Source organism: Lissotriton vulgaris, chromosome 10 (assembly GCF_964263255.1).
Source record: "Lissotriton vulgaris chromosome 10, aLisVul1.2, whole genome shotgun sequence".
Taxonomy (NCBI): Eukaryota; Metazoa; Chordata; class Amphibia; order Caudata; family Salamandridae; genus Lissotriton; species Lissotriton vulgaris.
Genome location: NC_141698.1, coordinates 885416089 through 885430597, shown reverse-complemented (window position 1 = coordinate 885430597; position 14509 = coordinate 885416089). Strand labels below are relative to the sequence as shown.

Genomic DNA, 14509 nt, shown 5'->3' with positions numbered 1-14509 from the left:
CTGGCCCCCTACCTCCCAGCACATGGCCTGCCTGTAGCAGCACTCAAAATGGCCCCCACCCACATGGCCTGTCCCCGTGAACACGCCCAAAAAATGAAAAAAACTGAAAAATCAGCACAATCCCATGCCATCCATGATGTTTAAATTCAAGATACCCCACAGAAAGACTAGGGCCATGCACCACTCACTTCCCCTGGGCATAATGGTTAAAACCTAGGTAAAATGGTTGCAGACCTAAGAACACTGCCTGCGTTCAAAATGGCCCCCTGCCTCCCAGCACATAGCCTGCCTGTAGCAGCACTCAAAATGGCCCCCACCCACATGGCCTGTCCCCATAAACACCCCAAAAAATCGAAAAACACAGACAAATCAGCATAATCCCATGCCATCCATGCCCTCCATGATGTTTAAATTCAAGGCATCCCACAGAAAGACTAGGCCCATGCACCACTCACTACCCCTGGTGAAAAGGCCACAACAACAGCCCCAAAAAATGGAAAAACACAGAAAAATCAGCACAATCCCATGCCATCCAGGCCCTCCATGATGGTTAAATTCAAGACACCCCACAGAAAGACAAGGCCCATGCACCACTCACTACCCCTGGTGAAAAGGCCACAACAACAGGCCCAAAAAATGAAAATCACAGAAAATTCAGCACAATCCCAAGCCATCCAGGCCCTCCGTGATGTTTTTATTAAAGAGACCCCACAGAAAGACTCAGTCCAACCACTACTGAGTACCCCTGGGCAAAAGGCCCCAACAACAGCCCAAAAATCAAAAATTCCAAAATTGTAGTTGCAGCAACCGTAATGCCCCAAACAAACTTACTTGTGAAATTTCTAATCCAAAAGTGATCCCTGGTGAAGCCCTTGCTGAAGCAATCAACTTTTGATAAGGCCAAACTAAAGAACTATAGGCCTATCGTGAGTTTACCATTCCTAGCCAAGGTGATCGAAAAGGCCATGAATCAACAGTTGGTTGATTTTGTAGAGACACATCATCTACTGGACGAATCCCAATTTGGCTTTCGAAGATACCATTCAGAAAAGGGGGTGGTGATGAACAGAGTGTCTGAATTAAGCAGACCACTCTTACCCAGTCCAAAGATCAGGGCTTTATCCATCACCGTTTTTTAGCTCACTGCACCATCCCAGCTCAGAACTTGGCTATATGCAAATTAGTCTGACCCTGGCCCAGTGCATCATGGGAACAGGGCAGACCAAACTACCAAGCCAATTCTTATACTGGGAAGGAAACAAGCTACCGGGGACCGGTTTCTGGCATTTCAGCCGTCTTCGGCCCGGCTTGCTTGAATCCTGATGGTGCAATGAGCTAGGGACTCACATCTGAGTATACCCTTCCACGCTTATGGTGGACAAAAATGATTCAGAAAAGGGGGTGGTGATGAACAGAGTGTCTGAATTAAGCAGACCACTCTTACCCAGTCCAAAGATCAGGGCTTTATCCATCACCGTTTTTTAGCTCACTGCACCATCCCAGCTCAGAACTTGGCTATATGCAAATTAGTCTGACCCTGGCCCAGTGCATCATGGGAACAGGGCAGACCAAACTACCAAGCCAATTCTTATACTGGGAAGGAAACAAGCTACCGGGGACCGGTTTCTGGCATTTCAGCCGTCTTCGGCCCGGCTTGCTTGAATCCTGATGGTGCAATGAGCTAGGGACTCACATCTGAGTATACCCTTCCACGCTTATGGTGGACAAAAATGATTCAGAAAAGGGGGTGGTGATGAACAGAGTGTCTGAATTAAGCAGACCACTCTTACCCAGTCCAAAGATCAGGGCTTTATCCATCACCGTTTTTTAGCTCACTGCACCATCCCAGCTCAGAACTTGGCTATATGCAAATTAGTCTGACCCTGGCCCAGTGCATCATGGGAACAGGGCAGACCAAACTACCAAGCCAATTCTTATACTGGGAAGGAAACAAGCTACCGGGGACCGGTTTCTGGCATTTCAGCCGTCTTCGGCCCGGCTTGCTTGAATCCTGATGGTGCAATGAGCTAGGGACTCACATCTGAGTATACCCTTCCACGCTTATGGTGGACAAAAATGATTCAGAAAAGGGGGTGGTGATGAACAGAGTGTCTGAATTAAGCAGACCACTCTTACCCAGTCCAAAGATCAGGGCTTTATCCATCACCGTTTTTTAGCTCACTGCACCATCCCAGCTCAGAACTTGGCTATATGCAAATTAGTCTGACCCTGGCCCAGTGCATCATGGGAACAGGGCAGACCAAACTACCAAGCCAATTCTTATACTGGGAAGGAAACAAGCTACCGGGGACCGGTTTCTGGCATTTCAGCCGTCTTCGGCCCGGCTTGCTTGAATCCTGATGGTGCAATGAGCTAGGGACTCACATCTGAGTATACCCTTCCACGCTTATGGTGGACAAAAATGATTCAGAAAAGGGGGTGGTGATGAACAGAGTGTCTGAATTAAGCAGACCACTCTTACCCAGTCCAAAGATCAGGGCTTTATCCATCACCGTTTTTTAGCTCACTGCACCATCCCAGCTCAGAACTTGGCTATATGCAAATTAGTCTGACCCTGGCCCAGTGCATCATGGGAACAGGGCAGACCAAACTACCAAGCCAATTCTTATACTGGGAAGGAAACAAGCTACCGGGGACCGGTTTCTGGCATTTCAGCCGTCTTCGGCCCGGCTTGCTTGAATCCTGATGGTGCAATGAGCTAGGGACTCACATCTGAGTATACCCTTCCACGCTTATGGTGGACAAAAATGATTCAGAAAAGGGGGTGGTGATGAACAGAGTGTCTGAATTAAGCAGACCACTCTTACCCAGTCCAAAGATCAGGGCTTTATCCATCACCGTTTTTTAGCTCACTGCACCATCCCAGCTCAGAACTTGGCTATATGCAAATTAGTCTGACCCTGGCCCAGTGCATCATGGGAACAGGGCAGACCAAACTACCAAGCCAATTCTTATACTGGGAAGGAAACAAGCTACCGGGGACCGGTTTCTGGCATTTCAGCCGTCTTCGGCCCGGCTTGCTTGAATCCTGATGGTGCAATGAGCTAGGGACTCACATCTGAGTATACCCTTCCACGCTTATGGTGGACAAAAATGATTCAGAAAAGGGGGTGGTGATGAACAGAGTGTCTGAATTAAGCAGACCACTCTTACCCAGTCCAAAGATCAGGGCTTTATCCATCACCGTTTTTTAGCTCACTGCACCATCCCAGCTCAGAACTTGGCTATATGCAAATTAGTCTGACCCTGGCCCAGTGCATCATGGGAACAGGGCAGACCAAACTACCAAGCCAATTCTTATACTGGGAAGCAAAAAAAGCTACCGGGGACCGGTTTCTGGCATTTCAGCCGTCTTCGGCCCGGCTTGCTTGAATCCTGATGGTGCAATGAGCTAGGGACTCACATCTGAGTATACCCTTCCACGCTTATGGTGGACAAAAATGATTCAGAAAAGGGGGTGGTGATGAACAGAGTGTCTGAATTAAGCAGACCACTCTTACCCAGTCCAAAGATCAGGGCTTTATCCATCACCGTTTTTTAGCTCACTGCACCATCCCAGCTCAGAACTTCGAAGATACCATGGCACTGAAATTGCCTTAATCAAGGCGGCAGATGACATTAGGACAATTCGGGACCAAGGAGTGAGTGTTTGATTTGCTCAAACGCTCCGTCCATCATCCCCTTTTGTATCGCTTTGTTCACCCTAAGTTGGCAGGGTATGCTCAGACGTGAGAACAAAGCGATACAAAAGGGGATGATGGACGGAGCGTTTGAGCAAATCAAACACTCACCCCCAGTCAACTGATCTGGGTTTAATCAATCACCATTTCAGCCAGTCTTCAGTATTCCTACTTGCTTTATGTAGTACCACACAAAAGTGAAGTACTAAACAATTGACTGAAATGAAGCTGTCATAAGTTAAACCCACTGGCGTCACTTACACCTTGACACTGAATTACTCCCTCACCCAACTAAGCAGATGACAACACACCATACAGAAAGCAGTGTTAGAATGGACCCGTTTGCGCTCATGCAGTGCCCTAGGTAAGTTAGGTTTCAGTGCACCATTTTCTTTTCAGACACCATTTTAGGCTGTTCGAAACTGATCTTGTTCAATTCTGAGAAATGCCCTCGCCTGAGTTTCGTTTCTGCAATGTTTGGTTTTGTTTCAGTAATAAGTACACTGTTCATATCAGCGCATAGCTTTCTCACTAGATAGAGGCCCTCTCCCACTTGTCTGATGGCGGGCCCAGGATGGAACAACCTTGGACTATGCCAGCTTGTGTAAGATCGGAGCACTGAAACCTTTTTTGTATTTCACTGTCCAGCTGCATCTGCTTGGAAAATTTCAGTGTGGGCTGTTTTTGCCAAGCTATGAAACGTAGATAATGTATCTCTATGCTTGTTGATTTCAGTTCCCTCTGTAGCACTCCTAGCGATTGTAAAGATGGGGCTCAATCTGAGTGCCTTAGAATGAACAGTTATTGGTTTGTATTCTCTAGTGCATGACCGACTATTCATTTGGGTTACCAAAGGGGATGATGGACGGAGCATTTGAGCAAATCAAACACTCACACCAGTCAACTGATCTAGGTTTAATCCATCATCATTCCTTATTTCACTCCACCACCCCAGTTCAGACATGGCCATATGCAAATCAGTCTGACCCTATGCCTCATGGGAACAGTCCAGCCCGAACTGCCAATCCATGTCTTCCCTGGACCAGAAACAAGCATCCTGGGACCGGTTTCGGGTTCATAACCCTCATCAGCCAGGCTATCTTGAAAGCAGTGGCAGAGTGAGCAAGGGACCCACTTCTGGGCATACCCTGCCAACTTTGGGCAAACAAAGTAATACCAAAGGGGATGATGGATGGAGCATTTGAACAAATCAAACACTCACCCCCAGTCAACTGATCTGGGTTTAATCCATCATCATTGTTTAGCTCACTCCACCATCCCAGTTCAGACATGGCCATATGCAAATCAGTCTGACCTTGTGCCTCATGGGAACAGTCCAGCCCGAACTGCCAAGCCATGTCTTCCCTGGACCGGACACAAGCATCCTGGGACCGGTTTCGGATTCATAATCCTCATCAGCCAGGCTCTCTTGAATCCAGTGGCCAAGTGAGCAAGGGACTCACGTCTGAGCATATCCTGCCAACTTAGGGCGAACAAAGCGATACAAAAGGGGATGATGGAGGGAGCGTTTGAGCAAATCAAACACTCACCCCCAGTCAACTGATCTGGGTTTAATCCATAGCCATTCTTTAGCTCACTCAGCCACCCCAGTTCAGACATGGACATTGATAAGGGGCATAGAGATTTCCTAAAATAAAACTGTTTACCAGTTTGTGAGTCTGCTATCTCTGTTAATATTCATCTACATGCCAGGTCAGTATTAAATGTCTTAAATATTAGGATAGACGCTACTTTCTGTCCAACAATATACAACGAGCTGGCTAAATCATGTCTTTTGCAGCAATTGGCTACATTATTAATAATAGTTTCTGATTTAGTATGAAGAGCCTCTTATAGATTTAAAGTATCTGATTATAATCTCTTTCAAATAAGTCCTAGATGTTTGATTTCCCTCTATAATGCCATTTATATTCCAGGTCATTATTCTAAAAATGTCCCTGTATATTTAACAAAATGTAAAATATTTCAATTGCTTCTCTATTTCCTCTTTCACAAACACTGGTTGTGTATCCTTTCCTCACCTCCCACTCCTACCCCACCATCTTGTTTCCCACTGCGCCCTGGTTCATCTTTACTAGGGATTAGAGGACCAAAGTTCTGCTTGGATGTCTGTCTAGGAATACAGGTAAAATACTGGTGGAGGGTGGGTCTGGTGGTTCTTCTTCTCTCTTCCGTCATCCCATGGTAAAATCCAACCGGCATCCTCTATATCAAATAGCCATTAGACTATTTTGTCGTAATCCTCTGTTAATGTCTCTCAACTAGAAATTGTTGGACCCCCCTTAGTTCTTGAAAAGTTATTAAAGATCCTCACCAATGAATTTTAAGAGAGGTTCCAGGTAAAAGATACTGAGATTTCAGGACCTCATTTCTTGCTATTTGATGTAGTTTCCCAAGCAAGATCTTGAAAAATATAAAACATTTGTGTTATAAATCTGCGACGTTCCTTGGCAATAGTCAGAATGTGTTTACGTTTTGTAGAAGCATTTAAAATAAACAATAATAGCACATGTTTTGGCTGAGGTGAGCCATCAGGAACTGTTTGTGGTCTTTCAGTGGAAGGAGAGGAGTTGATTCCTTGTGCGGTATCCATCTTGTTTTCCAACACATATTGAAAGATGAATTTGGCAATCCAGGCTATCATGTTTGAACTTGTTCTTAGATACCTTTAAGAAGCCTGATCATTTTAAGTTTAGAACGTTATTCCATGAGCATTATCGCATAATTATTTTAATTATGGTGTTCAATAATCTCTTGTTTGTCATGCTTTCGGGTAGTCGTCTTGAGGCATGTAATGTTATCCACCATGTTTTTGCAGTTTTCAATGAATGCTGGCATTTGTTCCTCGACTGAGAGTACTTTCTGTGTTAGGTCTTCAGTTTTGGTTGTTTTTGAGTGGGCACATCTCTTTTTAAACGAAACATGGATTTCGTAGAGATTATGATTTTTCTTCTCTTTTTATTCCAATGGCCTGTTTCTGAATGTCGCTGAAGTAGTTGGAATAGACTAGGGCAGCCGAGTTCACAAGAACTCTCTCCAAGTTCAGCCAAGTGAGCTGATCATCTCCAGGTGTGCCTGTCTCCACACAGTGGGCCTCATTTATGGGGATTTGGCATAGGGGCTGCGCTATCCTACGTCAAAGTGAAAGGGCAGGAATGCACTGTATTTATCCAATAAAGTGCATTTCTGTCCTTTCCCCCGGCGCTCGCACCATATTGGCAGACTAGCCCCAATGCTGACAACATTGCACTATGTTGCAAGGATGCCTGTGTTGTCGGCAGGATTGGTTTGCACAGCAATAATCCATTGAGGTGTGTTCCTCTTTCTGTGTGTGCTGCACAATGCACCACGCATAGAAAGAGGAATAGACAAGCAGAATGAACATTATTTTTCCTTGCTACTCCTCACCTTGGGAGGCGTAAGGTTTTGGCACAGCCCCCAGGTTTACATGGTCTTGTAAATCAGAAGAAGTGTCAAAATCCATAGGTTTTGCATGGGAACAACCACCACAACACTCATTGAACGCATCCCTAGCTCAGAGTAAGACAAAGCAGCGACTTGTTCAATCAATCAAGCATTTGTATAGCGCACTACTCACCCGCAGGGTCTCAAGGCGCTTGGGGGGGGGGGGTCCGCTACTGCTCGTACAGGCAGGTCTTGAGCTGCTTCCTGAAGGCGAGGTGGTCTTGGGTCAGGCAGAGGTGGGTCGGGAGGGAGTTCCAGGTCTTGGCGGCCAGGTAGGAAAAGGACCTTCCTCCTGTGGTGGCTCTTCGGATGCGGGGGACGGCGGCGAGGGCGTGGTTGGTCGATCGAAGCTGGCGTGTGGGAGTGTAGAAGTTGAGGCGGCTGTTGAGGTATCTTGGGCCTTTGTTGTGGAGAGCTTTGTGTGCGTGGGTGAGGAGACGGAAGGTGATTCTCTTGTTGACCGGGAGCCAGTGCAGGTCTCTTAGGTGTCCGGAAATGTGGCTGTGTCGGGGGATGTCGAGGATGAATCTTGCTGAGGCGCTCTATATCCGCTGGAGTCTCCTCTGGAGTTTGGCGGTGGTTCCGGCGTAGAGGGAGTTGCCGTAGTCCAGTCGGCTGGTGACGAGGGCCTGGGTGACTATCTTCCTGGTCTCGGTGGGAATCCACCTGAAGATCTTACGTAGCATGCGCAGGATGTTGAAGCACGACGAGGAGACGGCGTTGACTTGTCTGGTCATGGAGAGGGAGGAGTCCAGAATGAAGCCCAGGTTGCGTGCGTGGTCTGTGGGTTTGGGTGCGCTGCCCAGGGCGGTGGGCCACCATGAGTCATCCCAGACGGAGGGTGACGGGCCTAGGATGAGTACTTCTGTCTTGTCTGAGTTCAGTTTCAGGCGGCTGTTTATCATCCACTCGGCTACGTCTGTCATCCCTTCGTGTAGGTTGGCTCTGGCGGTGGTGGGGTCGCTGGTGAGGGAGAGGATCAGCTGGGTGTCATCGGCGTAAGAGATGATGTTGAGGTAGTGTTGGCGTGCGATGGCCGCGAGGGGGCTCATGTAGACGTTGAAGAGGGTGGGGCTGAGCGAGGAGACTTGAGGTACGCTGCAGATGACTTCGGTGGCTTCTGATCTGAACGGGGGGAAGCAGACTCTCTGTGTCCTTCCGGCAAGGAAGGAGATGATCCAATCTAGTGCCTTCTCTTGGATTCCGACGTTGCTGAGGCGCTGCACTAGGGTGCGGTGGCAGACGGTGTTGAATGCCGCGGAGATGTCCAGGAGGATGAGGGCCGCAGTTTCTCCGTTGTCGAGCAGGGCTCGGATGTCATCGGTGGCTGCGATGAGGGCGGTCTCGGTGCTGTGGTTGGCCCGGAAGCCGGACTGCGAGAGGTCGAGGGATCCGTTCGTCTCGAGGAAGGTGGCAAGCTGCTTGTTGATGGTCTTCTCGATGACTTTGGCCGGGAACAGGAGGAGCGAGATGGGGCGGTAGTTTTTGATTTCGGTGGGGTCCACTGATGGTTTCTTCAGTAGAGCGCTGAGTTCGGCGTGCTTCCAGCTCTCTGGGAAGGTAGCGGTGGTGAAGGAGGTGTTGATGATGTCTCGCAGGTGGGGTGCGATGACAGCGTCGGCCTTGTTGAAGATGTGGTGAGGGCAGGGGTCAGTTGGGGATCCGGAGTGGATGGAGTTCATCGTGCGGATGGTGTCTTCGGTGGTGATCGGGGTCCAGGCGCGGAGGGTGGTGGTGGGGGTCGTTGGTGCGGTCATAGGGTGCGTCGGTTGTGTGCTGAAGCTGTTGTGTATGTCTGTAATCTTGTTGTGGAAGTAGGAGGCGAGGGAGTTGCAGAGGTCTTGCGATGGGGTGATGTCGTTTCCGGCGTTGGAGAGCTCTTTGACGATGTTGAAGAGTTCTTTGCTGTTGTGTGGGTTGTTGTCCAGTCGTTCCTTGAATGCGGTTTTCTTGGTGGTGTGGATCAGTTGGTGGTGTTTTCGGGTAGCGAGCTTGAGGGTGGTCATGTTTTCTGGTGTAGGTTCTCTGCGACAGGCTCACTCGAGGGCACAGCAGTTCTTCTTGGAGCTCTTGAGTTCGTCGGTGAACTAAGGTGCTTTCTTACTGCTGGGTCTGCTGGGCGGGGTCCTCAGTAGGGCGAGGTCGTCTGCACAGTTGCTGATCCACTTCGTGAGGTTGTTGGCGGCCTGGCTGGGGTTCGCAGAGCTGGCGGGGGGTCTTGGCTCAGGGCTGCGGCGAGCTGGTCGGATGTGATCTTGTTCCAGTTTCTGCGTGCGACCTGTTGCTGGTGGTGGTGGATCGTGTTCTTTTTGAAGCTGAAGTGGACGCAGCTGTGGTCCGTCCAGTGGAGTCCGGTGGCATGGCTGAAGGCGATGTGCTTGCTGGATGAGAAGATGGGGTCGAGTGTGTGTCTGGCGTAGTGGGTGGGGGAGGTCACCAGCTGCTTGAGACCGATGGTGGCGAGGTTGTCCAGCAGGGTGGTGGTGTTGCGGTCGTTGTTGTTCTCCAGGTGAAAGTTGAGGTCCCCGAGGAGGATGTAGTCAGCGGAGGGGAGGGCGTGCGGGCTGATGAAGTCGGCCATGTCTTCACTGAATTGTGTGCGCGGTCCCGGGGGTCTGTAGATGAGGGTGCCTCTGAGGGTGGTCTTGGGGTCAGTGTGGATCTGGAAGTGTAGGTGCTCGGCGGCTTTGAGGGTGTCGTCGGTGTTGGTCGTGATGCGGGTGGTGTTCTTGTGGACGATGGCGATGCCTCCTCCGGTCTGGGTGACGCGGTCCCTCTGGGTGATCTTGTATCCGTCCGGAATGGCGATGGCGATGTTGGGCGCTGAGGAGGCGTTCATCCAGTTTTCCGTGAGGAAGGCGACGTCTGGGGATGTAGTGTCGATCAGGTTCCGGAGTTGGACAGCGTGTCTGTGGACGGAGCGAGTGTTGATCAGGATGCACTTCAGGTGGTTACTGCTGGTGCTCGGTTTGGTGGGTGCTGGTGCAGTGCAGGTCCGGATGCAGGTGAACTTGCAGGGGTGGCAGCTGAAGGGTCCGTCTCGGTGTGGCTCGGTAGCAACCGGGGGTCCGACGGGGGTTGAGTGTGTTGAGGGTGGCTGCGTCGTAGGTCAGGCCGGTGGACTGGCGTCTGCGGGGGCCAGGGGGTCTGGCGCTGGGCGCGGTCCAGGCGCGGACGGGCGCAGACGGGCTTACCTTTGGCGCACCTTTGGCGCTCAATCGGTGCTCCCGCTGCGCAGTCCACTGCGCGGTCGCTCAGGGGGCATCATAAGGAAGGAGCCGGGAGGGTGGGTCAGCTGGGTGGCGGGAGCGGGGCGGCCAGTGGGCAGGGGGGGCGGAGTCGCCTGGAGGTCAGTGGCGGGAAGGAGGGCCGAGGGCGGCTCAGCGGCGGCTGGGTCGTCTGGCGGCTGGAGAAGAACAGCTAACAGGTAGGGGGAGGGCAGCAGAAGGGGGGGAAATAGGGGGTACAGAAGGCAAAAGGGGAAGGGGAGTACAGGAGGCAAAATACAACAGGCAAAAGGGGAAAACAGAAGGCAAAACGGAGGGGAATACAGACGGCAAAAACAGAGGCAGCAGGAGGGGGGGAAGAACACAGAAGGCAATCGCAGTCAGAGGAGAGGTACACAGAAGGCAGCAGGCAGCGCACTGGCAAACAGCGGGCAGGAGCAGCGGTGGGTGGGGGCGACCTCGCCAGGAGCAGGCTCAGCGGTCGCTCCCTACCCCTGCACTCGGACCCCTTAAGTAAGGAGCCGGAAGGGCGGGTCAGCTGGGTGGCGGGAGCGGGGCGGCCAGTGGGCAGGGGAGGGCGGAGTCGCCTGGAGGTCAATGGTGGGAAGGAAGGCCTAGGGCGGCTCAGCGGCGGCTGGGTCGTCCGGCAGCTGGAGAAGGACAGCTAACAGGTAGGGGGAGGGCAGCAGAAGGGGGGGAAATAGGGGTACAGAAGGCAAAAGGGGAAGGGGAGTACAGGAGGCAAAATACAACAGGCAAAAGGGGAAAACAGAAGGCAAAACGGAGGGGAATACAGATGGCAGCAGGAGGGGGGGGGAAGAACACAGAAGGTTCTGACTTGCCTTACTCCATATTTATGAGACCATTCCGGGTAGGTCACTGTTCCTACTAAGATTGCTAGCCCATTCAGCAGCTTGAAGTATAGATGGAAAGATAACTATCTTCCCTAATGGTCAAAGGTCGGATACAGAAAAGTGGGTGTTGCTCCTCGTGGAGGTGGCACTGCAGTCCCCCACGGACCCCAGAAGAGGGCTCTTTGGTGGAGATCTTTTTAGAGGAACACCACAGTGGTGAGTGTGGGTGTGTGGGGATTAGTGAGGGATGGTTACAAATATTGTACTGGTACCCTCAGAGGTATTTATTTTTGGGTTCCGTGCAATATGGTTAAAAACGGGCAAAGAAAGGAACTATTGACCTAGTTGTCAATGGTGTGGTTTTATCTATTTTTGCAGTTCTGAGTGAAATAAAATTGATAGATGGTCGTTAGGTCGAGTCAGGTCGACATGTTTCACGCCTGTGTGGTCACTAATGGATCAAATGGAGTTTCGTCATGACCTTGGAGGTTTATAGAAGTAGGAAAGTAGGGGTACAGGTGTTCCCGAAAACAACACCCAATACACCCTGTAATGTTACCCTGATTCAGTTAAGTGGTCAAGGTGGTACCCAATCGATATCGACATCGGCCACCTTAGTATGTAATGTAAACCCAACCCCAAAAACTATCCAGGGAAGCCTCAGCAGCGGAGGAAGTGGCTTGTGAAGTTACATTCACCTCCTCGGAAACAGCATTGTTACCTACCTTCAGCAGCTAGCTCGCCAGTGGAAGTGTTATTGAGTGTGACCCTAAAACTTGCTACAAATTTATAGCTACATGTGCAGTTCTCCACAATGTAGCAGTGCGTAGGAATTTACCCATTGACCCAGCAAGTGAGGATTTTGAGGACTACAATGAAAATATTCCCCTTTGCTTGCCACCTCTAGGATCTGATGGTGCAAGAGCTGCAGAGGGATGTGCATAGAGTGATGATGTCACAAATAACTACTTTTAATGCAAATGAAACATATTATTATAATGCAAAGAAAAACATAACATAAAATGTATTAAGTACATGTTTCTTTGTATATTCAAAGATTATGTTGAGAATGGACAACATTTCACAAGTAACCACATTTTGCTTTTAATACATATGTTATTTCATGTTAACGCAAGTATATAAAAATAATATCTTTATAGTTAAATAACCATCCTTTTAGCGTGATTCACTATATACATCTTTAACAACCAATACTTGGGACCTTATTTTGATTTTGGCGGTCCCACAGCAGATGGTGCAACACACGGTCCATTGTGGGATCGCTAAACTGGTAATGCTAGTACCCGTTAGTCCAGGAATATTCTCCCGGTTTGGCGGGTGGTCCTGCAACAGTCCTGCAACTGTCTGAGAGTGGCAGTCTGTCAGGCTTACTAAGGAGCCTAACAGACACACCGCTGCTCTTAGAGAGCTGCTTGCACCTTCCTGCATGGTGTGGCATACATGCCACACCATGCAGGAACTGGTGTGCATATTGACAGGAAGGACACTAACTGTGGTTTGTGCATGCACCCCCAGAGCCAGAGCCACAAGGTGGCTCTTTTGTTGCTCCACCATGGCAAGGGTGGCAGTGGGGCAACCCCAAATATGCTTGGCTGTGCCAAGCAGCACTACCAGCATATTGTGCCTCGTGCAGCTAAAAAACTGCTGCAGGATCGTTGATCTCCTGAGGTTACACCAGTTCGGGGGCAGTCTCACCACCACACTTGTGATACTGCAAATGCTTCCAAGTGTGACGGTGGTCAGACCGACACCACAGGTTCAGCAGTCCTATGGACTGTTAAACTCGTAATATCCCCTTGGTCTTTGAATCAAACTCTGGGTGACCCTTTCTTGTGCTGCCACACATATGGCTTTAAGTACTCCTTGATGTGCTCACAAATAGAAACACTGCTCAGCTCAGTTATTGCATGGACCTTGGTGGCCTCTTTCCTGCATTAGCAGTTTGCATTTCTTCAAGTGTGTTTGTAACTTGTACAGAGTTCTTTGCAACACCACCACTGTCATACACTAACTCCACCTGCATGTTAGCTGTTCTCCTACACATGACTGAGATCACTGTAGCCAACCACACCACAGAACATTCAAATGTTTTCAGCCAAGTGTTCTTGTAACTCTGTTTGTGCCTGTGTGATGCTCGGTGTTCAACTATTTGTGAGGCAAAACCTTAAACAGCCATATTTCAGTCATCAAAGCTTGATGTCATTACTTAATCGCCCTAAAAATGGTTCTTTCTAATTTGGTGACCCTTTGATTCAACTCTGATATTGACCTGTGTGGCTATCATTGTATTTTGAGTTTGTAATGGATTGCTGCAATACATTAAATTGGAGCAGGTGATGTTTCTCAGATGTCTTGCATTCTAGAACTAACAGTAGGGTTTACAGTCCTCTTTTTTTAATTTGATATAGGAACTGGAAGTAAGGTTTATGGTTCATTTAGTACAGAATTTGCAATAGCTGTAGTATGCAGAACTGATGCAGCTGTGTTTTAATGGATACTTGTTCCACTTTCAGTGTTTGTTATAATATTAATTAGATGGTCTGCATTGTTTTACTTCATTGTGTTTGTGTGGTAGGAGTACATTGAGCTGTTGTAATTTAAAACAAATTGAAAGTAGTAATTTAATGTTAATGATCATCATATATCTAAGTTCCCAAAGCTAAATTGTTACTAATATAGGGGGTTATTAGGATGGTGGAGAGTCTTCTCTCCATCGGAAGGCCATTCCCTGCTGGCCACATTAGGATTGCAGGTGGTTCAGTAGCAGTCAGAAATCCGACAGGCTCCTTGGGTCCACCGGTGTGGCGGAGTGCCTCCGAATCTCTAAATGGTGGAGGTGCCTGCCAGGCAATGGTGTAGGGATTACAATGTCTCTTTCTTCCTGCTGTTCATGGACAGGCAGGCAGAAAGGGACTTTAGGGGTTGGTTGCCGGCCCCCCCTATCCCCTGGCCCCCAAACATGGGACCATATCCCTGCACCATGTGGCAGGCACTGCATGGTGCCTGCCATGTAGTGCAGGGAAATGTAACTTGTCCCTTTTTGCATTGTGGCGGGTGCTGCAGTTAGCAGCACCCATCGCAATGCAAAACATAGGCAATGAGACTGCCTCGGTGGCAGTCGAATTGTAATTCGTTTTGTGGGAGTGCCGGCTTGTAGGCGGGCGGCCGGCCCCAAATACGACACAATGGCGGATGGACTGAATTCTGTCCATCATTGTAA

The 14509-nt window shown here is 49.4% G+C and overlaps 1 protein-coding gene across 1 annotated transcript in view; it reads left to right on the top strand.

Annotated features, from left to right (window-relative positions):
* The window catches only part of LOC147688945 (ATP-dependent translocase ABCB1-like), a 1419218-nt gene that overhangs the window by 314240 nt on the left and 1090469 nt on the right, over positions 1 to 14509 (top strand). The window lies entirely within an intron of this gene.